At 33.6% G+C, this 27,868-nt stretch overlaps 1 long non-coding RNA gene across 13 annotated transcripts; it reads right to left on the bottom strand.

Annotated features, from left to right (window-relative positions):
• Positions 1–228: 228 nt before the first annotated feature.
• On the bottom strand, positions 229–5,819 carry LOC145011676 (uncharacterized). 13 transcript variants are annotated; one of them, XR_013664221.1, is made up of 11 exons: positions 5,601–5,819; positions 5,271–5,507; positions 4,547–5,010; positions 4,396–4,472; positions 4,250–4,311; positions 3,528–3,923; positions 3,343–3,445; positions 3,126–3,251; positions 697–802; positions 511–559; positions 229–382 (listed from the first exon to the last, which is right to left on the bottom strand). It is a non-coding gene; the product is annotated as an uncharacterized LOC145011676 (long non-coding RNA). The 13 variants fall into 13 exon arrangements; XR_013664220.1 differs by lacking the exon at positions 229–382 and having other exon boundaries at positions 389–559; positions 4,547–4,766; positions 4,849–5,010; XR_013664211.1 differs by lacking the exon at positions 229–382 and having other exon boundaries at positions 389–559; positions 4,396–4,452; positions 4,530–5,010.
• Between the last annotated feature and the right edge of the window lie 22,049 nt (positions 5,820–27,868).

The following is a 27,868-nucleotide window of genomic DNA, read 5'->3' as shown; positions in this document are numbered from 1 at the left end:
GTCATAACTTCCTCGTTATAACTCGGATTTCGGCATTCTTTATATCTTCGGAAACCTCGTTTCAAATACTACAACATTATCCATAAATATAAGCTTTATCTAACATTTCATTTTGACGCTTATTTTTTATTCTTAATTAAATTAAGACACACAATTTAGCACATAACACAATACTCAAATAATACACTTCTATTATTTCAAAACGGGTTACAAAGGTTAACCTAGACCATTACATTGCTAAAAATGGCAAGCCTAGAAACACAGGCGTTACATTTTCTTAGCTACACTACATAAAGTCAAAAGATAAAATAAAATAAAATAAAAAATATAGGCCTAAAAACCAATGTCATCAATCTTTATACCAAGTTCTTGTAATACAGACCTTCAGTTTTTTTCGTACACGTGAAAATATCATGGCATAAAAATATGTTAAATTATGTCATGTCATCATAGATCTTCTTTTAACATAAGAAATACTACATTCACCATAAATTGTCTTAAACTTTTTACCTTTTCATTTGTCCAGAGCTCAAGGTAACTTTGCATCTCAATTTGCAACCTGAAACAAAACTTAGATTGTTAAACAATTTTTTTTGTAAGTGAATAAACAGATACCCTTATTAAACCACAAATCCTATTTATTGCAGATTATGAGATGAAAATAAAATGAGTTAGATAAAGAAAAAGATGATAGACCTTGCATAACTCTGAGAGACTGGACTGCTCATAAGTAACCATCACTCCACTGATTGTAGAAACAACAAGCTTGGTCTAAGAATGCATCCATCCAGGCAGATCCTCTCTAAGAAAGGGTAGATAATAGTACACAACACATTTGTAAAAAAGTTAGGACTTCATGGAGAAAGCAAGCTTCCTTTCCTTAACTTTCTATATTAAGTTTTTCTTTCTACATTAAGTTATATCCCCATTGAGTCATAGAAACAACACCATCATATACACATATAATTCCTATAGCTGAATAAGTATTTATCTTCTAACAATAGAGTGCAAAATTTCACTTCTGAACATTAACTCCATCCCAATTTTCACGCTACACATTTATACGCGCATGAACATTAACACATCGCTTGAAAGTTCTAGCATTTGAAGCATTTGAAGAATTTGAAAGTTGGTCAGCATGTGGGGTCGATTTATGTTGACCAAAATGTTGGATTAGTGTCTAAGTCCATAACTATTTTGGTATGTACTTGACCCGATGGTGCATGGTCCTTTTGGGTTGCCTTCACCAAAGCAACTTGATTGGAGAAATGAATAAAGAGAGAAAGGATAATATGATTTATTAATATGTTATAGGAATAATATATTAAAGGAGAAATCATATTTGTTTAATTAATATTGGTCAATAATTAATTAAGAATTAGTTTTGTGATCAAATGTAATTAATTAAACTAGAGGGGCTGATTTGTAATTATGTGATAGTTACAAAATAAGGTAAGGATTATCTTATTTATATGGTGGACGAATTTAAGGTTGGAAAGCCTTAGAATTCAAGTATGATAAGGATTCAAGGATTATCTTATTGGTTGCTTAATGGATAATCAACTAGATAAGGATAATGACTGAAACCCTATCTCTACACCTATATAAACACCCCTAGGGTCATGAATTCGTGTATCCCTTCCCAAGAGGTCCTAGATACGAATTCTAACATCTCACCTCTCTCTTTATACCTTCTCCACTTGCTTATGGTGTTTGTAAGCCATTAGAGGAGTGACACTTGTGACTCTAAGCCTTCCAAAGCCAATTCAAGGAGGAATTGGGATTGTTATTGCTACATAACAATCAAGGTATGTTCTTAAACCTAATTATATGTTAATGTCAATTTCCATATGTTAGAATTAGGGTTCATAGTCTTGGATTCAAAGCATGTACAATAGAGAAACCTAGATCCAAGCATTAGGGTTTGTATGAGCACATAGGATGTCTTATGACTTAAACCCAACACAAAAGAGGTAGCCATAGCCATTGAAGACGACAAACTGGATTCTCTTACAATGTCATTGATTGAGACTTTGGATTGAGTGAATTGAAGTGGTGGTTTAGAAGAGGTTGAAGGATAAGTTGTATCATCATGGTTTTAAAAACCGTACCGGACCGGCCGATTTAACCGGGAACCGATCATGAATCCGATTTTTTAAAGCCTCAAAACCGCCAGAAAATCAAATCGGAAAAAACCGGCGGTTCAACCAAAAACCGGTCAAAACCGGTCTGGTCAAACCGGAAATAACCAATGTATTGAGAAAATACTATTAAATTTTGTACTGAGGAAACCCATGTAGACCCACGCTTTCACTTGAGAGGTCCAAGCTTTGATTTTAAAAACTCCTTGCTACTCGATTCCTTTTATACAACTCTAAAAGCCTTCCAACTTCTCTTTTCAGGTGATGTGGGATGTGGGATTATGAATTGGGATGCAGCCTAATTCCTAAACACAATACTACCAATCATATAAACATTCTTCTTCCCTATTCGACACTATCTAATATTTTCTTTTTTTAATTCTTCTATTATCTTTATATTTTTTCAAATAAAATGTACAAACAACATTTATTTTTACTTATTTTTATTGCAGATTGTTTTTGTTTTCATTAGCTTTCTCTCAATAATTTTTAGACTAGTGATGTCATATTTCATTTTTTTTTTTAACTTTGTGATGCTTTGTTGTTGTGGATTTAAATAAAAACCAACTTATTGAACAAAATTTTAAAGAAAAATCACATATAACTAATTAGAAACATTGAACTTAAAATGTGTTGTTATATATATATATATATATATATATATATATATATATATATATATATATATATATATATATATATATATATATATATATATATATATATAACATCATCCGGTTCGTCCGGTTTTTAGGACCGGTTCAACCGGTCGAACCAATCGAACCATCGACCTGGTAAGACGGCCGGTTCGGTGTCCGGTCCGGTTTTCAAAACATTGTGTATCATTTTCAAAAGTGGGGTCTGTTTCAACTTTTGAATGTTCATTTTTGGATATAATATTAGGATAATTGCTTCAATTAACACGATTATGAGTATAGTAAATAAAAAACCATGTTATATCTGATAAAAGTAAAACAAAATTACCAGCTTGTTGATGCTAGCATTAACAGAAGCATCATGGCTAAGTATAAGTAGAATAATCAGCACCACGTAAATTTGATTTGATGTTCTCCTTGAAGCATCATAGAGTGTCTCCAACAGAGGCATTAACTGGCCATTTTAATTGAAGAAAGAGTCTCAGACAAGATAGACAACAAACAAGACTAAATATATTTTGCTTTTTGTAATAATAGATTCACACCAATGTATCGATATCAGTCCGCACCAACACATATTCCAAAAAGTCTGAATTCCCATGAGCCAAAGCATACAGTAGTCAAACATCAGTTTCATCAGCCAAACACCTGCAAAGATCAATCACTTATATAAATAATATGTAAAATACAATTAGCTGTAACAAAATTTTGAAGTGAAATGAGGTCTTACATATCCTTTCATATGATCTAGCAGCATGCTTGCTTCCTCAAATGACTATTAACAAATGTGATGTATCAAGGGAGCTCGGTTCTTCTTTCATCTTACATGACTTGTGAAAAGATTTGGTCAAGTTTTCAATTTTTTGTCAATATGATTTATTTACAGTCTTGTTGAAGATACTTTGTAACTCGAGTTTGCTGATGTGGCACACCTTGAGTGAGAGTTTGTGTTTGCTGATTTCCTTGACTGTGTGAAAAACTTAGTGTTTGCTGATGTGGAACACCACCTTGACTGTGTGAAAGACTCTTTGTTTGCTGTTGTTGTTGTTATTTCTTTTGTTGGTGCTGTTGTTCTTGAGGCTTCCATTGCTGTTCAAACAAAGTTGATTGAACTTCTGTCAATCACCTACAAGATAAATCAAGAATGTCTAAAATACCCTTTTTAAGAATAGATAAAAGGAGCTCACGAACTAAAATCATTTTCTCAAATATTTATTTCAATAATTAAATAATACTTTTGTAACATGAGGATTTCATTTATCTCAAGGCATGTTCCAATATCACATCCATGTAATCGAGAATCAAAAGTTGTAATGAAACCATCTAGAAGAAAAACAGATTTAATACAGCTACTTTGGATTGGAACACTTGAATTTTTGCTTAGTTTTGAATGAAGAGACTATAAAATACAACACAAAAATATCAAACTGTGAATCATGAAAGAATAATTACCTGAAAAATAAAAAGGGTAAAAATGGAATATCTCACATTCGCTGCACGAGTTAGGGATTTTACTGATATGTACAACATTGTGTAAATATGATAAAATGAAAAGAAACCTAAAGGGAAAAAAGGTAATTAAACCATTAAATCTTCACCTGCAATGTATTGTTTACTAGGAATATGGAATGCTTTCTTCTTCTTGGCCTAGTGCACTTGACAGATGTTAAAAAACCTTCAAGGAGAGTTAAAAAAAAAGACAATGATAATGATAATTCTAAGAAAAAAGTACCAAAAGAGCATGCTCACAAGTATCAGCTGGATGTTCTTGAACAAGCTAAAAACAAAAACATCATATCCTTCTTAGAGACAGGGGCAGGGAAGACCCTCATTGTTGTCCTCCTTATAAAAAGCGTGTGTAATGATTTGCATAGCCAAGGAAAGAAGATGTTGGCTGTGTTTTTGGTTCAAAAGGTGCCACTTGTTTATCAGGTACCAGAAAGTGTTTTGTCTTTTGACTTATCTGCCCCTGTTATGAAACATGAATATGAAGATTCTATGATATGAATTTACATGTGCAACAAGCATAAGTTATCCATGATCAGACTGACTATCAAGTAGGTCACTATTGTGGTGAGATGGGTCAAGATTTTTGGGATGCTAGGAGGTGGCACGTGAATTTGAGAACCAACATTATCCCTCATTGCATCTATTTTTTGTTCTCCAGATTTCTCACAACTATGGGAGCTAGGGTTTTCTTCAACATCAATGTCCTGCAGTAAAAACCTTTTCTAAATTAGACTTTGTAACACATAGTTCTAGAATGAAAAAGTGTGACAAAACCCAAACCATATGATCTGAATTGAAATTGGAAAATATGAAAGTGATATGGTTTGTTGAGCGTGAAGTAGGAGGAACAAAATGGATTGATATCTCAACTTGCGGGCTCTTCAAATCAACACATAGTAAAAATGATGTTTAAGATTCAAAACTATAATCAAGAACTACATTGATTAAATTTTATCAAGATTACCATTTGTTTACCAGATGAGATTGTGTTTCAAACCCAATCCATGCTTTCCATGAACTGATTAGCGACCCGTTTTGATTTTTTTCATCTTTGGATACTCCCTTTTCCCCAAGTTCCTCATCCTCAACAGCAAATATTCGTTAGCAAACACAAAAACAAAAATTCGAAAATACAAATTAGGTTAAGAGGAAAGGTCGTCATTCCAAAAACAGATGGAGAAGAAGAGAAAAATCTTCGTACCTGATTTAGGGAATAAAAGAATCCTTAGAGATTGAATGTAAGAGAAATAAATCTAGGGCATATACATGAAGAAGAAGAGAACAATCTTCGAACCTGATGCCTCCTCAGCTTTTGTTTTCCGCATCTTGATGTTTCTGATCGTACCTTGAACCTTTAACTTTCGATCCCAAATCTGACTTGTAACCTTCGATTTCTGATCTTCAACGTCTAATTCGAGTCATATATTTTCGAATCTCAGAAAATTTACCTTGCTACCTCTTATTTCTGATGAAAGAGGAGACTCAAATCTGAGAGAAAAATGAGGAGTCGATAATTAGAGCAAGAGGGGAAGAAGAAAAAAAAAAGGAAGGCGGGGTTTTTAATTTTTTAGGATTTCATTTCCCCCTGGTTATTAAAGGATGGAACGCGTCATTCCAATTAAATTTATAAAGCGACATCCTTAGACGACACACATCTTACTATAGGTGTCCTCCGTGTTTTTTTATTGGACACTAATTTAAGGGCACGCAATAATGCGCGACCTAAATCCTTAAATTTTTTGAAGAGATGACACTTTTTTAATGTTATTCTCTTTTGCGTAACATAAATCAATGAGTGTCATCGTTTGCGGGTCGTAAAAGGATCTTTTTTCTTGTAGTGTAGTTCAAAGCCCACAATTTTGTTGACGAAATTGGGATCATATCACCCACAGAAAAACCGTATTTATGGATGATCTCATCAAAAAATTCAGTTGTTGGCAACCTCAAGCCTGCCTCAAAGATTGAAATGGGGACTCCGACGTTCCCCTGTGGTGGACGAGAGATGATCGCCCCTTTCTTAGGATACTACACCTCGTGTTCTGGTATAAAGTTGAACATAGTTTGAAGGGATTCAAACTCGCTTGGATTTGGCTTGATTCGAGTCTGTGGTGTTGCCATTTTCTCTTGAAATGTAAGAACAAGGCGAACGAGAAGGATGGCAAAGAAAATATGGAAGCAGTTGAAGAAGTGGGAAACGCAAAGAAGAAAACTGTCCTTGATAAGGAAGGTGTTAAATGCAAAACGGGAATATCAAACAGTTACTATGATGAAACCGACCGCGCAGATGGCTCCATCATATCAGCGGATGTCAGAACCATCTACGCCGAACACATGTCATGATCTAAGCTAGAACACCTCAGTTACGCCAGACTAACGCTGACGTTTACTAGCCTAGGGGGCTTGTTAACGTATCCCACTAGGAATACATTAAAGATAACCAAATCGTTATGTTTAGGACGACCTAGCTAACGATCGCAAATCTATCCTAGTGTCGGACCCAGGCCCTCAACATCGTGCTAGGATCCTCTCACTTGGCGACCTTGTGCCCAGGTTCAATTCCTGACGATAATTTCCGGTCTATAATAGGACAAAACACAGTTGCTCGCCCCGCAAAGTGACATGTGTTATACCCAAGACGATGTCCCCTGTTTACTCTTCATCAATAGCAGATAACCACTAATAGTGCACGATCCTCCAATGGGACTCCTCCATATCCTATCGACCCAGATGGGACAAAAATCGTCATTGGGATCGTGTACATGGAACAACAGGTATAAAAGGATCCATCTTCTCCAGAAGAAGGGATCACCTTCTCTCCATCCAAATCCTAGTTACCTTATCCTCAAATAGATACTAACTAGACCATCGGAGCTTCGTCCTGGGACCCCCTCTCAAACGTTACCTGACGTTATCTATTCGTTGTTGTAGTTATAGGACTTTACTCAACCGTAATCTTCAAGCGATAGTGTTAAGTCCAAGGCCCATATCACGACAATAAAACATAAAGATTGGAACTTGAAGAGTCATAATGGTCCAAAATATGTGCTAGAATACGGAGGATGAACTTGCTTGTTGGATCTACACTTAATGGACACCTTTTTCTCCTTTAAGGCAAGAAAATCACCACAAAATCTTCAAAAACTGAACAATGGCGGCTAAGATTTGCTTGGAAGTGAAAAAGAGGTGATGAAGGCCGAGGGTGTGCAAAACCTAGCCATCACATCACTTAACTAGGGCTTCAGGCCAGGAAAATTAGGATTTTGCATGCAGATGACTATTACGCGTGGTCAATATCTTGCCACGTTGTGGCATCCAAGAGAAATATGTTTTTCTTCTGGTGCCACCGCATCATGGTTTTATCCTCACCATGTCATGGACACCATAAAAATCTTGTAGTTTAAGCCTTAAATGTCCATAGCCATAAAAGTAATTATACCTAGAACTTGATGTTACAAACTTGGGAGCCCAACCCCTTCTACTTCATCAGCCAAGGCCTTAATCAATTAGGTTAAAGCCGAACTTGTTTTATATTTCCATAAAGTAATTAATATTATTTAGAATCATAAAAACATTAATAATAATAAAAAAAATTTTAAAAACATATGTTTATAAATATTTTTTAGATAAACAAATTATATTTTTAGCATGTTGTGAAAGAAATTACAAAAAATTTGTATGATTTTTTATATATTTGTTTTACATAATATATATATATATATATATATATATATATATATATATATATATATATATATATATATATATATATATATATATATTCAGGTATTTAAAAAATATGCTTTTTATATAATATGTTGTTATATTGCGATGATCCTAAAACATATTTTCATGATTTCATAAAAAATAAGTTTTTTTTACGTAGAAAAATAAGTTTTTTTTATGTATTTATTTTATGTAAAATATATATTTAAAAGTTTTGTTTTGGTATAATATGTTATTATGCTGTTATAATCCACAAGTATATTTTTAATTACATAAAAAAAACATAATAACATATTATTTTAATGTATAAAAGAATATGTTTTCATATAAATAAGTCATTACATTGCTATGATCCTAAAATATAATTTCACATTTTCATAAAAAATAAGTTTTTTTCACGTAAAAACAAAAAAGTTTTATTTACGTATTTATTTTATATAGAATATGTATTTTATGTATTTAAAAAATACGTTTTCGTATAATATGTTATTACGTTGTTATAATCCGAAACTAAACATATTAAAAGTATATTTTAGGTTATAACAACGTAATAACATATTATATGGAAATATATTTTTAAATACATAAAAAAACATATTTTACATAAAATAGATACATACAAAAACTTATTTTTCTATGTGAGCAAAAATAACTTATTTTTTTTTATTAAAATGTAAATATGTTTTAGGATCACATCAATGTAATAACATATTATACTAAAACATACTTTTTAAATACATTAAAAATAAATTTTACGTAAAACAAATATCTAAAAAACATATAGATTGTTTGTAAAAAATATATTTTATTACAATACATTAAAAATATATTTTGTTTTATTAAAAAAAATTAATATAGTTTTTTAATTTTAGTTTTTATTAACGTTTTTACGATTTTAGATAACATATTTTGTTTTTGAAAATATAAAACAAGTTTAAGTCTAGCCTAATTAGTTAGAGTTTTGACTAATAAGGAAGAGGGGATCGTTTTATTTTCATTTTCTATCATTTATATTATTTTATGACAAGTTATATTAATTGTCTATATGATTTACTAATGTACGAATTTGATCCCTCTTATATCTGAAAATACGAAAATACCATCACGAATTCAGTCTCTAATTTGTGAAAATGAAGGAGGTTAGTAAAAAGGATCTTCTATATAGGGGTGTTTGTTTGGATGGATCGGAGTTAGTAAAAAGGATCTTCTATATAGGGGTATTCGTTTGGATGGATCGATTTGATCCGACCCAATAAAATGAATCTAAATTAATTTCGGTTTTTGAAACATGGATCTAAATAATCAAACTACGTTCAAATCCGATCCAATTACAATTCGATTGGATCGGTTTTATAATTCGGTTTTCAAAAATCGAAATATTTTAAAACAACATATAATTATAATATTACCTAACTTTATACAAGAAGCAAAAACAAATTATTTAGTTGTTATTTGAAATTTATAAACAACTAATAAGAATATATATTATAGTTAAATATTTTACAGATAAAAAACTTTTGAGAGAAAATATATATTAATGTTTTTTTATCGGGTGAAACATTTTGAACTTATTGAAAAATATATATTTCAATATTAATAAATAAATAGATAAATAATAAATATTTATTCGGTTTTTTTGGACTATTCGATTCTTATTTTTAAAAACCAAAACCAATCCAAAATCCAAAATAATAATTCGGTTTTGTGGAAAACTAATCCAAAAATCTGAATATCCAAACTAAATAGTCTAATCCAAATTGTTCAATTGGATAATTTGATTTTATCTGAACAACGATACTTCTATATATGAAAATTTGATAGAGAAATGAATTTATAACATTTAATAAGCCACCATAACCATTTTTATAGTTTTGTAAAGCGAATTGTTATCTCATTTTTCAAACTTAAATGGTACTTTTTTTTTGGTACACAAAGTCAAAAAGTCCCTAAACCGAACCAATAACAAAATTCTATTTCCACAATCTCCTATTCAATTTGGTGTTTTTTAGTTAAATTTAAATTTTGGACACCTTCATTGACAACCATATTCCAAAAATCAAACCGTACTTTACTAATTTCTACTAAAGGGTATTACGGGATTTAAGCCATTTAACTACATTTTCGTTTTTAAGTCTCCGTTATTTGTTAAATAACTCTTTAAAACCATGGTTATAAAATTAATTAAAATTTCATATTAAAACATCAAAATTATTAATCAATTATTTTAAATAAATTATTACTTAAAAGATATTCTTTTTAGTTATATAAAATTATAATTATTGATTTAAATAAATATATGAAATTATATCACCTTATAATCTATATAAATTTTATTTTATTTTCTAATCTAATGTTATTAATTTAATATAATTAAAGTGACAAAAATTTAAATTTAAAATTTAATATAATTATTGTGAAATTTAAAATGAATAATTAATATGTTGACAAGTGGCATGATAAAAGACATATAATATTAATGAGAAGTTTTAATATAATAGTACTTGTCTATAGGAGAATAAATTAGACGTATCCAAATGTATGTCACACCCAGTGTTTTAAAAACCGGTTCGAACCGGCTAGTTGAACCGGTGAGGGAGGTTCAATTTCAACCGGTTTGATAATGATTTTCTGACCGGATTGAACCCGCCGATTTTGATAAAAAAACCGGTTCAACCGGCTGAATTGAACCGGAATGGACCGGGTTGAACAGGATATTCTTGGATTTTCGTGTTTGTTTTGGGCTTCTTTGTTTGATTTTGACTTTTATAATGATTGTTTTTATATGTTGCATTCTATTTATGTTTATAATATTAAAAAGATGATAAGTTTTGTAAACAATGTATGCACGATAATTAAAAACATATAAAAATATAAAACCGGTTTGACCCTCCGATTGAACCGATTAAACCGATTGAACCAAAAAATATCACCCGACCGGTTCAATTAAAAAACTAGTTTTTATAACATTTATCACACACCTTTCGTATGTCTGAGTCCGACATAAAGAAGGTTTGAAGATGTCACCGTTTGGTCCCCATGGGCCAGGGACCACCTTGTAGCCTAAGCCAGACAAAACAATAATATATCAGACGGGTTATTAAAAAGTTATCGGGTCTTTATTTTCCGGGTTATGGGGCATACCTGGTTGAGGTCCACCAAACGTCCCTTTTAATTTTTAATTCTTGAACGACAAAAAATATGGGTCCATCGAAAAAACCCACGTTGTCTAAAACTATATATGATTTTATTGTGGTTATATAGTCACCAATCGTTTTATAAAATACTATTAACTTTCATAAGTTGGAACTTATTTTATATTGGTCAAAACAATACAACAATTTTGAATGTTTTTTTGTTGATAAAATTTCAATTGGAGTTTATTTTATACCCACATGTTATTGTTAATGCTAATTATATTTCGTGAGTTTTTCTTTTCTTTTTAATTGCATTTAACGAGACGCATACTAGCTAACCTACTACTACCACCTACCTCTTTTAAAAAACTTAAACTCATGACCGTTCATTTGAGAAAATTATCTTTTACCGTTAGGCCAAATATTTTTATGGATAATGATTTGTACACAATACTTTTTAGCTATACATAACAATTTATGTTTTAGATAATTATATTGTACACCTATTTAAAACACAACTAGTTATGTGATTAAAAATTGTTGTGTACATATTATCACCCTATATTTATGACTTCTTAGTCATAAAAACCTTAAAATAATAAAAGCATCAACAATTTTCAATTTCGAAAATCAAATAATAAATTCTCAATATCTCGTTTTTCTATTTTCTTTTTTTAATCATTTGATCACAATTCTTGTTCTCATCGACAATTTGAACACTCCACGTAAATACAATCATGTTGTTTTTGCAAGTGATGTGATGCCTTTCATTTAACTTTGTCTTTTATTGAAATATCATATATTTATCTAGTGTGAAAGGAACGAAAGTGACTTCGTATGATCAATCAAATAGAACGATACATGAATTATTTTGTTATGTTATGTCCATGATTTCATTAGAATCACGTGCAAAAAAATTTGTAAACTAGTAAACATACACACAATGTGGCTAATGTTTATTATGTTAGAGGGAAACATCCGACAAGCTGTTCGACAAGGCCTACGTGGCCTCGGGACAAACCCTATCGTATCCTCAAAAGATGGGATTCGGCAAGCTTCTACCAAATCTCCCTCTTTTTCTTCCTCTCTTATTCTCCCCTACTCGGCAACCCACACCCCCCTCTTCTTCTTCTTCTTCCTCTTTTCTTCCCCACTTTTTTCCTTGTTGGAGCTGAGGTGGAGCTCGGTTAGGCTGCCACCACTCCCCTCAGCCTTATGGAAGGAAAGTTAGTTATAAAGGAAGCGAGAAAGATGACTGTATATATCTATGTGTGTGTGTGTGTGTGAGAGAGAGAGAGAGAGAGAGAGAAAGAGAGAGAGAGAGAAAGAGAAACATAGAGAGAGTACACTTGTATTACAAATTATGTATTTGTGATATGCGTTTGTTGGAAAAAATTGGTTATACGTAAAAAGTATATATTAGCTAAATTGTCAGCATTAAAGGGCTTTTGGCCCAACTGTATCAGATGTTGCTCTTCATTCTTGAAGTTGAAAGTTCAAGTTTGTCGTGGATATAAATGAAATTAAGAAGTAGTTTAGAAACATATTAGATTTGCTGTTAAAAAAACTAAATTGTTAGCATGAATTACTATAGATAGATGTGGTGATAGATCGAGTTCTAACACTGATCCAACCCAACCATGTAAAAGTTATCAGTTATGTATGTTTGGATTTTAGTTATTTAATTGTTTATTTTGTTAGGAATCGTACTTTTTAACCATTTTAATAAACGATGTGATTTTTCTACTTGAGATTTTAATTCATCCATATATTTATGTAACGCTCCGTTTCTGGTATGTGATTTAATTAAAGTTTTTCTTTTCTTGAGGGATACTCGACAAGTCTGTAGCCCGACTCATCGAGTAGAAGACGGGTTGATCACGCGAGTTAAGTTGGCAACTCAGCGAGTCCATATGCTGGACTCGGCGAGTCTGCCTGTCTGGGTGAAGCCCTAATTTAAGGGTTTGCACCCTATTTAAACACACTTATACGCCCCAACCTCGCCTCCATCACTCTCAGAGCATCTCTTACCGAACCCTAGCCCCCTTTTGAGTGTGTGAGTGATTGTTTCTTTGTGAAGGAATTTTTGGAGCAAGTAAAAGATGGAGAAGATTGAAGAGTTCAAGGAAGAGGAAGTAGATCCAGTGCACACTCAGTTGTGGTCATCTTTTCTGGTCATAAAGCCTCCATCTTGTTTATTGATCTAGTAGATCTTGTTTGTCCCTAAATTGTTGCTTTTAAACCACAAATCCTCTATGATTAAGCCTTATGTTTGGGTCATACTTCAGATTTGGACCCTCATTGCATTCTAGTAGTGTAAAGTTTCAGCTATGGTCGTGATTGAGGTCCCTTTTGAGCTTAGAACCCCATCAAGAGCTTAGTTTTGACATTTGAAGCCTTTAAAGCCATGCATGCACGTAAAGTTTGCAACTTTACATGATAAGCATGCCCTAGAAGCTTGGATCTATGACTTGGATCCGTTGCATAGCTCAAATCAGGTCGGTATGGAAAAGGGAATGAATGGACTCGGCGAGTCACAAGCTTGACTCGGCCAATCATATGAAGATAGCCATGGACTCGACGAGTTGGATGAGCAACTCGGCGAGTCCAATGAAGATTGCCTTAGACTCGACGAGTTGTTCTACAACTTGGTGAGTCGGATGAGTTTTTCCCGAGAAAAGTAGTGTTTGAATGAAATGGATTCATTCCTTAGTAGTTACACGTAAAGTCAACAACTTTACGTGTTCAGATGGTCCCAAGGGCTCAGATCTACAAGTTAGAGGCCCTGGAATGGATTAGAGTTTGATTGTATGTAATCTGCGATAGGACTCGGCGAGTTGTTCTTCGGACTCGACGAGTCGAGTCGCGAGTCCAAGTTTTCCCTTCGAGTTGTGAGTTCAGAGTGAATCTGTGAGTGGGAAAGGGACTCGGTGAATTAAAGTTAGAGTTAGTAAAGGAGGGACTCGGCGAGTCTGCTCCCTGACTCGGTGAGTCCGGTGAACTGGAAGTTGACTTTAACCAGGTAGTTGACTTTGACCAGGGGTAAAATAGTCGTTTTACCTTGAGGGCATTTACAAGTAACTGATCTAGTGTTTTTGAGATGTGTAGCCGGTCAGTTCCGGAGCAGCAGTCAGCCACTTTTAGAGTTAGCATCTCAGCAGCCAGCACTACGAGGTGAGTTTTCCTTCCAGTAGGAACGGGTCTATGACCACAATGTCGACCCGCCTAGTTAGCAGTAGTTCCGGACTTTGGTTTGATGCAATAGTTCAGTGTGTTTGATGTCTTTGTGATTCAAGCATGTCTTTGTGTTATGTGTTCCGGACTTCGGTCCGATACAGTATGCAATATATGTGTTTATGCTAGTTGATATGTTTATGCTATGCTATGTTATGCTCAGACAGCTTCCGGACTTCGGTCCGATGCAGGGGAGAAGGTCCCAGTCAGTTCTGGATTTCGATCCAATGCAGTTAGTTTCAGACTTCGGTCCGATGCAGGGGACAAGGTCCCAGTTAGTTCCAGACTTTGGTGCGATGCAGTTTACGGACTTCGGTCCGATGTAGGGGGCAAGGCCCTGGTTAGTTCCGGACTTCGATCCGATGCAGTTTCCGGACTTCGATCCGATGCAGTGGGCAAGGCCCAATATGTGTTTATATGCTATTGTATGGTATGTGGTAGTTTGGGGGAGCTCACTAAGATTTGTGCTTACAATTTCAGTTCTGGTTTCACGTACTTCTGCAAGCAAAGGGAAGGGCTCGGGATGATGGCATTGCACACACCACCGCTTCAACTTTTCTCCTGGGAGTTTATTTCATATACTATGTTATGTTGTTACAGTTCTTTTGTTATAACACCTCTATTATATCTTTTTGGGATTTATGACGTACGATCTTATGATATATTATAGATCGTTGATAACCTTAGTATTATTTAAACGAAAATTTTTGGGTCGTTACAATTTATATGCTTCATTCACTAATAGAATAGCTATAATGGTAGTTTAAGTTATCATGTGTGAATGAATCAAAATTTAAATGTAAGAATCAATCGGATGGGTACTTCATTAATAAGTCGTTCCATTTAGGTTTAGACTTTTTGATTTCTGTGTTATGTGTAACGTATGTAGATTAGGGCTAGTCAATTTAGAGACGATAAGCGTTAAAAATGAATTTTTGATGAAAGGTTATTTAGAAAGAATAATCTTAACTGAGTTATAGTATATGTTACAAGGATTTCATACATATAAAGAACGCCGAAATCTGAGTTATAATGAAAAAGTTATGATCTGTTGAAGTTTCGCGATAGAACCGACACGACGCTAAATGACGTAAAAAGTGAAATTACGTTAGAGCGATATTTAGCCTTAGTGATCTAAATGAAAGTCGTAGAGTTCGTTAAACCGTGAGCATGCATAAAAAGAACGTCCAAATCTGACTTCGTATGAGGAAGTTATGATTTTTTCTAAGTTTCGACTTAGCGGTATGCAGCCCGAATACTCGATTTGAGATCGAGCGGGTTTTAGCCAAAACAATCTAAACGAGAATCGAAAATCTTGTTGATAGTAGTGCAACGGTAAAAAGACCGACGAAAACGGACGTCGGATGAAGAAGTTATGAATTTATAACGGAGTTTTCTTGTCCCGGCCTACTAAAACTAAATAATAAAAATAAATTCAAAATTAGCTGACGGAGTTTAAAAAAAAGTTGTAGAGCGTTGTCTCACCTACGCGTGGATATAAAGAATGTCAAAAACGGAGTTCGTATGAGGAAGATATGACTTTTTGAAGTTTATTAAATAATTAAAATATTATTTATAATTATAAATTTCGATATTATCTAAAGGGGGGAGAGGGGGGGGGGGGGGGGGGGAGTCAGCGACCTTATCCAGGTTACGCCCAGCGTAACTAAAGATTATGCCAGTGTAATTCGGGGTTTCATCCCCTATAAATAGATATCGAGTGCAGCCGAGTTTTGGTGCTCCATTCTTCCATTTATCTCGCGTTTTTACCTCGTTTTGCGTGCAAGAAATACCCTGAAACCCTGGTATCATTCCCGAAACCCGAAGCAAGTCCTGAAGCCCCGAAGATCCCAAGAAGTGAAATTTCCGAGCCGAAGCTCTACCCGCGAGAAGCCAATTTTCGTGAAGATCTTCCAGATCTACCAAAGAATACTACTTCTACAAGCCGTAGTGCTATCCGATCATCTTCTGATCAAGTAAGTGTATAGTTACTTTATTTTAACACATAAATATAAAGTATTAGCTAGGAAATACATGCTATGTGTTATATATTATTTGTCTATTTGAGATGGACTTGAAATTGATGTTTTTATACGGATGTTAAATGATTTAAACTGCGTTTCTATTTATATCTATAAAAATGTTGGGTAGAACATGGGTAGATGGAATAGTTGGTGACGATGTGACTTCGTGCCTATTGAGTAAGCCTTAGTGACGATGCGACGTCGTGCCTAGTTGATAAACCTTGGTGACGATGTGACTTCGTGCCTGTTGTGTAAACCTAGGTGACTATGAGACGTAGTGTCTATTGTGTAAACCTTGGTGACTATGAGACGTAGTGCCAACTGTATGAACCCTGGTGACTATGTGACGTAGTGTCTGTTGTATAAACCGTGGTAGCAAATGGACTTTGTGCCGGTTCCTTAGGTAAATCCTTATGAATGAATGAATGAAGGATAGTTGGTTCTTAGGGTAAACCCTTGAGAAAATAATGGAGATATGGGGATGAGTATTTGGGTTGATTGTTTGATAATTGAATATAATAAATATATTATTGTGGGTTGAAAACTTTATATGCTCACCAGGCTCCCAAGCCTGACCCACTCAGTTTTCTTTGCATTACAGGTAATGACACAAGGGTATAAGTTGGTGGACTTGACGAGAGATTTTGGATTATAGATCAGTAGTTATAAATAACTGTTGTAAGGTCTATTTTATATTGTTTATGCTTTTGATCTGTATCGGAACATGACATCCCAATGTTTTATTATTTAATGAAAATACATTCTCTTGAGAAACGTTTTGATAACTTTTATCATATTTTGTTTGGGAACAAATTCCGCAACTCTTTTAATCAAAAGATTACTCTGATTTTATAAAACAAAACATAAAAATATCGGTTTTTACTGACCGTGAAGTTGGAGATGTCACATTAAGTTTTTTGTTTCTTTATAATTATAGGATAAAATTTCACTAATGGTCATTTTAGTTTAAAATTTTCATTCTTAAGATCCTTATCAAACATTTTTTTTACACCAATGGTCTCTTTCGATAAAAATAAGCACATTGACGAACCCTATATATAACATCCATAGACAGAGATGTTAAACAAGAACAATTTGTGAAATTTGTTGAAATTTCGCATAAGGCCCATTTGTTAAATTTATTTAAAAAAAAATCTATTAAACATTGAATTAGTTTTCATAAATCCAATAAAAAGGCAAAAAAAAAAAAAAAAAAAAGGACCGTTTGAGGGATAATTTTTAAAGCAAAAGAACGATTTGTGAAATTTTGTCTAATTCTAGTTTCTCGATTCCAAATAGAGGACAAGTATTACCGAAGATGATTGATTCAAATGAAAAAGATTGAGGAGATCGAAGTTTGCTCGCTAATTGAAAAGAAGTTTCTCCTTCCAAAAAAGCAGCTGCTAATTAACACTAATAATAACAGGGACCATCGATCAAGAAGGCGTGGAGTCGTTTTTGTCACCTTGTTAAGTTTCTATTTATATCTCAATAAACCCCCGATTGACATTCGTCAATCCGCTTTACTTTGTGATCAATTGCATACCATCTCAATCAAACAAATCCTCAATCAATCGATGACACTCTTATCTCTAACCAAATGCATATTATAAGTGTATAATTGTTTTTCTGCAACCGATTTTATTATCAAATAAGTGTTTGAGATATTCAACATTTATTTATTTAAAATTCGTCTTGATGTCTCATGCATGTTTACTATTGTCGACATTTATTTTATTTAAAAAATATATATTAAGTAAAATGTGATTCTTGTTATACTGAGTTTTAATTACTAATAGTCGTGACATGCATAATCATCGTGTAATCTATACTATAATACTAAAAATATGTCGAATATTTATTGATTCAATGAAGAAGAGTACGAGTTCCATTATTCAAACCATGCGGATTACCAAACAGGTTTGGATCTAGGTTGTTTCGTTTCAAACCCGATCCACCGTTTTCTCTATTCACATATGAGTGTTCAAAGAAAAAGCTAAATCGTAAAGACTGTCCATGCCCGAAAATCAAAACTTAGACAGAAAATACAAATTTCACCAAACAATTCAAGGGGTCGTTTCTTTAATTTTCTATAAATTAAATATCATGTGTTATGAAGGATGTAGCCGTCTTTAAATCAAATCAGGCTTAGCTTTTTGTTGGATTCGGATATGATTAGGTTAGATCTGAACTTTTTTTCACAACCTAAGCAAAATTGTCAACGAATTAATCGCCCGACACGTGATTATGAGCATATACTCACAACTCACTCATTTATGATTTAACACTCATGTCTCACGGGCCACGGCTACACACATTCACTGGATCATGTATGGGTTCATTACGTCATTTTCAAACCAAAACTAATTTTATCATTTGATGTATTTAAATATATTTTAAGGGTTTTTTTTTTGGACGTCAATGATGAATGATTTATATGACTCTAGTATAAGAACCCAAATTGGATCACTCATGAATTCGACCGAGCGTAAAAATCATACGTACGAGTAAAATTGTAACCGGTCGTGATCTTTTATCTAACTTTTTTTTTTTTTTTTGAAAGAGTATCTAACTTTTTGTTGTTACCATATTGCATTTAAAATTTAACTTAGTTTTATATATTAAGAATTATATAAACTTTTAAAAAAAATAACAAAAACAATGCAAAAAAAGTATCACAATTTTCGACATAACTCGTAATCCGATACGAAAATAAATAGGTTTGAGTTTAATTTTTCAACCCGCCAATCTGTTTATTAGACGGGTCATATATGAGTTTGTAAAAAAATATACAAGTTAACTGGTCAACCCATTTAAGATTGTATATATATATATATATACACACACACACACACACACACACTAGCCGTTTACCCGCGCCAAGCGCCGGGTGCGAAAAGTTTTTTTTTTTTTTTTTTTTCTTCAGAAATGAGTTTCTAGAGATGATTAATTTGTTTACTCAAATAGTTTACTAAATCTAAACACTGTTATTGATCTTTTTGCCCCTGTCTTCTTTAATTTTTCACGTGCTTCATCTTTTTTTTCATCAAATAATAAATTTTTCACGTGCTTCATCTTTTTCTTCATCAAATAATAAATTCAAATACAATTTAACCAACGATTGCTAACTATATTTAAAATTGCAGTAAATAAAACAAAAATAAAAAATATTTATATATAAAAAAATCACAATCATAAAAAGGAATAAATTAAAAAATCAAGGGATATATGACCTTGATTACCTAAACGGTTTGAATCCAAGTAAAAGAATGCCATATATGGAATGTGCATATTGTTTACTTAAGAAATTAAGAACTTTACCTTCTTTACCTGACTTAATTTATTAACGGAACCATAAATCAAAAAGACAAACCAAAAACGATTAAAAGTAAAAAAATAAAAAAATAAAAAGTTACCAATTGTCAACTCTATAAATAATGTAACGATGAGGTAAGTTTATTTTACATACGATCACTATATTACAAACAAATCCGATTATTATTATCATTTCAAGTACAAAACAATTTAAAAAGCAACTCATAAAGAGGTAAATATAGGCATATTTGCATGTTTTGAAGGTACAATGTGTATATGAAGAGGAAAGTTTTAGAAGATTTGATTATAAAGGGTAAAATGGTCATTGAGGATAAAATAAACTTACTTCATAGAAATATCATTTAATCATGTAAAGGATGGACTACGAAGGTACGTTTATTTTACCTACGGTCACTATATTACAAACAAATCTGACTATTATTATCATTTCAAGTACAAAAAACAATCTAAAAAGCAATTTATAAAGAGGTAAATATAGGCATATTTGCATGTTTTGAAGGTACAATGTGTATATGAAGAGGAAAGTTTTAGAAGATTTGATTATAAAGGGTAAAATGGTCATTGAGGGTAAAATAAACTTACTGCATAAAATTATCATTTAATCATGTAAAGGAGGGACTACAAAGGCTAAATTGGTCATAAACTTTAGCATCAGGTTCAGCTCCGACTCCAGCTCAAGCTTTAGCTATTCCATGTTCGAGCCATGCAGACAAATCCTGTGTAATGAACCTATTTGCAGCAAGCTCAACTTTATTGCCTATGTTGGCCTGAACAATGTTGATAAGAAGATCACCCACAATTTTTTTTAATTTCATTTGGCCAAGTGGTCGTGGTATACATGAGACTTTGTCTGCTAGGGGCGGGCTATTTCATCTACAATCTTCCTTATTTGAGATTCAAAACTCATATCAAGCATACCATAAAGAGTGCGAATTGAAGAAAGTCAATCTTCCTGAGTTCAAGAATGTCGTTAAGTCTACCTGCAGGAGTAGCCCTAACAATGCCTTCTCCTCGTTGCAATTCCTTTAATCGTGGACCCTTTAGAGGACCACCATACAAACACTGAACAATAACAACATTAACAAACATTAAAATAACCATATGTAGAAGTAGAAAAAAAAATAGATGGATTCAGCTTGTATTTGAATAGCATGGTCCCTTGTGGGCAGTAGAACAACCTTCCTATGTCTGTTATGAGGATTGACATGATAATGTTTGAGTAACATGAATCCCTAATGCTTTACCAGACCTGTATTTGTAATTGTCACTATCTTTATATACAAAAAACATTTATTTAGATTAAACGGATAGAATAATGCATAATTGTTCAAAACATTTCTTTTAATTACCATAAAGGCTCCAATCAGTTTTGACTGTGTAAAACTCAAGTGAAGTTTCACAGCCATTCTAAAAGGGTCTGATATTATCATTACCTCCTTGGGAAGATCTAAACACTATCATACAAAATACCATCTTCAAGAACACAAACACTATCATACACAACCGTGGTGAGTGGGTTTGAAGGTCATGGTGGCTAGAATCGGATCCAAAACCTGAACTTCATTATTGATGGGAGGATCATTAGACCTGACTATTTACAAAACTTTTAACATATCATTGATTTGCCACCTATTGGATAAAATGCACCAAATCCATGTAAAATGATCATTGAGACGGAAATCAAAACAATTAGAAATGCAACAACACATAATAAAAACAAATAAAAACCCTAGATTAATAAATATAAAAGATACATCGGAAGGGTCCAAAAGAATGATAGAGTCGTTGCTTACCTTCAAATTAGAATGGAGAGTGAAAATTAGCACTTGGAATTGATGCTGGTTCTAAAATCGTGGGAGCTTATACTAAGAAAAACATAAATTCAACACAGTATATGGTGAAATTGATTAATAAATCTGGTAGTCATCTGATCATTGATTTACCAGAATATCAAAAACAATAGATAGATACGATGCTTACCTCTAAATAGGTACAGAGAGTGATGAGTAGATGTTTAAATCTTCACAGTTTCAAGAATCATTTGAACAAAGGTTCTGAAGTGAGATTTTTTTAAATGAGGGATTGAGGTTATTGAAGAGAAGGTGTGAAGGTTTATATGTACATTTACAGGGATGGCGAATGAAACACTGACCACCGGGGAGTGGAATTAAACCAACCAACAGAGGTGGTACCGGGAACGAAGGGTCGACGTATGAGATGATGACGGCAAACTGAGTGGTGGTGGTAGTGACAGTGGAGTGTGGGTTTATTAAATTCAAAATTTTAGATGAAAGTTTGAGATGAGGGGTAGGCCGGTGGGGGAAGATGGTAGATCGCAATAGGTGGCTGTGACAACCCGAAATTTCCATTCTGAACAAACCATTTGAAGCCAATAGAAGTAGAACAGTTACGGTAAAAATTCAGACTTCAAGTATAAGTTTGGCAGTTTTCAGGATTTACGCTTAACGAGATATCAGGAGAGTGGATGCACTAGGGTTTTGTGCAACACTGTTATTCCAATACTCTAGGATATTAGAGTTCATTCCGAGAATAAAAATATTTTCTGCCAAAAATTCCAGGACTATATATAGAAAACTGAACCAAATAGTTCATTTGTTACATTTCCAAAAATTCCAGGACTATATATAGAAAACTGAACCAACTAGTTCATTTATTAGAGAAAAGCCAAAATTCTCTCTCACGAATCTTCGGTTTTTATCCCAAATTGACCATTGTGTGAGTCTAAAGTCTTCACTTGACACCAAGCACTTGCCCGATCCTTCCTTACGATAACAGTCCGTTCAGTTCCAGTCACTTACTACCGGTGAGTTCATACCCCTTAAATAATGTTTTAAACTACTTTCAAATGTTTCAGGGGGGGGGATACAAGTAGAATCATACTAGTTATTATATCAATCACATGCGATTAATAAGTAGAATTATGCTAGTTATTATATCAATCACATGTGATTAATATGCAACATTCAAATGATTTACTACACATTAGCCGTTTTACCAAACAGTTTTCTTTAAATGATTCTTATAAACATTTCATATGTTTTAAACTCTTGATTACACTGTACATTCTACTCTGTATATTACATTTCAAACTTATTTACAATTGTGTTTCAAACAAATGTTTCTTTATACTAAACTGTTTTATCAAACCCATGCCTTCAAATTGTTTTATAGATTGACATCAAGTCGATCTTTTCTTAAGATAATAATTATGTTTCAAATGTTTTACAAAACTTATTTATGCTTTTATATTATAAATTGCATGCCTCTATATGTATAGTTATATAAGAAATGTTTAAAAGACTTAGGAAGGCTATCCACCCTATTTCCTTTTCGCGCTTGAGATATGGTCTGATGGGATATCGGGTACCCGTCCGAAGGTCGTTTAAATATTAGTTATATATCATGTGTACATATATAGTCATAAAGGTTCTTCCAGTTCATTCAATACCCTTGGGTAGCAAAGGTATACATCCATGTTCATACGTACCAATTAGATTACTAGTAAACTACCATAGGGGTAGTTTAGGAAGATACTAGAACTATTACTAGAACACAATATCATACTATGAGTCAGTTCATTCATGAGTCAATACTTACTACTATGAGAACATATACAACTATACTAGAGAAGAACATGTACAACTATACTAGGAAGAGAACATATACAACGATACTAGAACAAGTAACATTACATTACATATACATGAATACGTTAAAAATTGTGATCCACTGTATCAGGGCATGCCTTAAATGTCATGGCCCGAGTTGTAGCCAGAATTCTCTTGGAGGGAGAGCGTGAGTTTGCGTATAGATCTATACTGGATTGACTATCCTACAACTTGCTGCTAGCTACAGCCGGACCTGCAGGTCTGCGGGTGCCAAACGTGATTCCGTTTTACGACCATTCGTATGTCGTTGTTACCAGTCGATAGTATGGTGCAATTAATCACATGATGCCTTAATATAAATCCGGTTTAAGGTAGTTAGTACAGTAGTAGTTCCTATAATACAACACTACAGTACTACATTTATTTTCCCTTTACATATATTTAGTGGTCATTTCACTTAAACATTTAATGTAAAAACTATATTTTGATAATGATAGTTACACTTGGGAAAATTACACACTTTTACAAGAAACGAACATTTAGAACAGTAAAGTCTTGGTAGAAGACTACATTGAGAACATTAAAGTCTTGGTAGAAGACACCATTATATAAAAGTAGGAATCATAGGGATTTCTAGAGTTTTTCAAACATTTACAGTTGTTTCACAAACATTTTCTATACTTACAGTTTACAAACATTTTCTATACTTACAGTTTACAAACATTTTCATACTTACAGTTCATAAACTTACAAATTCTTACATACAAATTAAGACACTAAAATACTTATGATCTCACCATCTTCAAAGCTGATACTCACTTTCAAAATTACTTGTATCCTCAGGTCATCATAGACAGGTACCGATGCAAGGAGAAAGGAAGATGGAGCTTATTCAAGACTCATGTTTCATTTTGATTTATGCTTTAGTGTTTATCAAAATTTGACAGAACACTTGTATAATAATTATATTATTAATGCAATGGATGATGTTGTTGCTTGTTTACTACTTTTCATTGTTGTGATACTGTACATGACGTCCTCCGCCCCAAAACATTTCCGCCGTTCCTGGTTTTGGGGTGTGACAGATTGGTATTAGAGCATTGTTTATAGTGAATTAAGTATATCAACCCATAAAAGATATACTAACTATAAATACATAAGGGATTAAAAATACTCTGACCAAGAGTTTATACTTTAAATAATAAAATATTTAAGTAAGTATACGTGCTGCATTCATACTAATATCAGTGTCACTAGGACAGTACAAAAGAATTATGATTGTTGGGCAACACAAGTGGGCTTAGAGACATATGGTCAAAACTGGGAAGATATAGCCTGATCACCTATATTATCCGAGGGTTGACTAGCATGTGCCTAAGTTTAATGGTGTGGTTGCAACAATGCTAAAATCTTACCAACTCTACCATAATGAGATCAGTAGAACATAACATTAAACTTAAAATACTATAGGAGTATTTGGCGTTACTATAAGTACTTTATACTTGAGAACTAAAATGAGATTCTTCATTACTAATTTGATAGTTGCTAAGTGGATACACTAAGGCTATATGTAATTAGGATGTAATAGACTTAGAATCTGTGAAAATTTTTACTTTACCCTTATTCTGTGTGAATATGGAGTTAAGGTCACTTATTCGAAGGCCTATCCTGTTTTGATTACATATAACTGGTATGCACTTCACAAATAGCGATGTAACTGGTGAAGATTTTCTAAATAATTATCTAGATAGTTCATCTAATAATTATTTTCTTACCCCAATTCTCGCGTAGATAACATGGCTGGATTCCATCCCCACGACAACCAGTACCTTCCGAACGAAGTCATTGCTGGATGGTTTGGAGAAGAACCAGAGAATGATCATCCGATTCCTTTGAATGATCACCACGATGAAGACCTCACAGATGATGGTAACTCCAAACCCGAGGTTGAGAACCTACCCCAGGCAGCTCCCGTTCCAATTCCTAACCTTCGTCCGGCTTTTCATGGCCCGACGCCTCCATGGGTGGAATGTTTGGAAACATGGAGCCAAGGGCAAGATCAACCCATGCCATTTGATGGTGGTCGAAACTTTTATGACCTGAGCAATGGGGGCTCAGCAGACAGAAGCTTGCCAATCCTGGTCCGCAGAGTGGCCCGAAATGAGATTCAAGGCAGGACAGCCCTACATCAGATCACTTAAGTGTTGGGATATGAGCATTCTAACACTCCTAAGTGTACATGCAACCCTAAATACCTTGGATCTATGTTTTCTCTATTATACATGCAAATATGAATATCCAAGGTATTATCCTAAACTAGCATACAAAAACTATCAATATAACAAGATAGAATACATACCTCTTTGATGGTGCTTGTCTTCATGAAGCTTGAGTGCCTAGTGCCCCAAGTGTGACACCTCAAATGGTTCACAATCATCAAAACACTTAGAATAACTTAGAGAGAATTCTACACTTCATGAAAATCGGCTAGCCCTTTGTTACTCTCACTAGTGGCCGATTTTCCTCAAGAATAAGATGCTTATATAGTTATACAATTAGGGTAAACTCTAATTGTCATGACTTTCCATTTCCTTGGATCCATGGGTTCAAATATACCATGGAGCATCCATGGAGCATCATATGGGTTTTGGCCCGACTAGATAATCCATGGAGCATTAGCCCACTATACAAGTATGGATGATTTACACAATCAACCCATATATTTAATTAGTCTTCTTTTGATCACTTAATTAATCCTAGATTAATTCTTGATCAATACTAATTAAATAATCTTATTAGTCTTATTATTAATATACTAGAACTTATAATATATTAATAACCATAAGTGTCTTATTTCTCTCATTATAGTCTATCCAAGTGCATGATGGTATGTAACCCAAATGGACCATGCCGGGTCGGGTCAAGTCTTACCAATTATAGTTATGGACTTAGACATTAATCCACCAGTCTCCCACTTAGATAAGTCTAAAACTATTATTGCGTATGACTTCAGGAACCAACTGGCAATCGTAGCTCTCAAAAGCTTCTGTCGAACTCTGACCTTGTAGATGAACTCTGATCTTGTCAATGACTTGTCCATTAGATAAGGGATCATATATTCCTCCATTCTAGATATCATATGGACTGAGACATGGATTATAATCATTCTCTCTGTCCATTTGTTGTTTCCCGATTTCCGATTTATGACGACTGACTAATTGAACAAATCAAATCAGTCTTGGCCCGGCCGAGCACTTCCATTTGTCATCATCAAATCATCGAGGGGCCCACAGATATCGCTTTTATCCCGAAGGTAAAATGAATGGATAAACTTCGACTCATATGGCTTGTTCTACTACTTGTTGAATCATACACAAAGGCACATTTTATAGCACCGAGTTACCAAATGCAGTTTCGTGCAATCAATGTACAACCAACTCATAGTAACAACTCATATCTCTAGGTTTGAAGAATATAAGATATTATCGTCTCATGATCACTCGTGATAAAATCCATGAAGTGATTCCAATGAGCGCAAGTTGAATCCAATACTCAGAACTTATGAGCACTCATGAGGGTTGTAGCCCTTTGTCCAACAACTTAGACCTCTACAAGCCAACCCATGACAGTCTTAATTCATATCTACTTCCAACATATGACCGACTGTGGATGGTTTGAATAACTTAGTCATTCCGGAAGAATAACCTAGTTTATTCGGGAAGTCAAAACATGCAAAGTGAAACACAATAATAATTGAATCCAATATGGTATCAAAACCTATGAACATAAATAAAACACCTTTTATTTGTCACCATATGATTACACATTATTCAATGTATACTATTTCAGCTATCAACTTTATTCTTGAATTTAAAACAATAGTTTTCCCATGCTCCAAGCATGTACACTATGTTTTCTAAACACTAGTCATGCCATACACCACGTATGCATACTATGTTTGTCTATGATCTTTACTTTGTGAACTAGATCAATTGAACATAACTTCAATGATTCTCTTTTCACACTCCCAAATCCTTACTGCAAATGCAAGAATTCCAAATTCATGCCATTTACTGAAATCTGTTAGATTCTAAACTTATATGCATTGATCCATTTCTAATGATTCTGCACAAAGTCAGAAAGACTTGACAACAATCATTACAGAGCATTCCAAAGGAGATCAACTCCTTGGAACCATCCTTCTTGCATTAAGTTTCCTTAATCTTACACAGATTGAAAATTCTAACTTTGAAACATTTCCAGATTCCATTTCGACTATCACTTCTGAACAAGAGTTGCCTCCTTACAGATTATGTCAATATGGTCCTTCCAGAATTATCACTATACTTCCAATTGTCCTTGAGCAACCAATCTTTGGTAAACCATAGATTGTCCTCGACAGTTGTTTAATCCTTTTAGTCATATCCAGTTCTAAACCTTTTTCCCTTCTTAATGCCCCAGGCATTTGGAAACTTTTAGAAA

Source organism: Lactuca saligna, chromosome 8 (genome assembly GCF_052625555.1).
Source record: "Lactuca saligna cultivar CGN05327 chromosome 8, ASM5262555v1, whole genome shotgun sequence".
Classification (NCBI taxonomy): Eukaryota; Viridiplantae; Streptophyta; class Magnoliopsida; order Asterales; family Asteraceae; genus Lactuca; species Lactuca saligna.
This window is presented reverse-complemented; position numbering and strand designations above follow the sequence as displayed.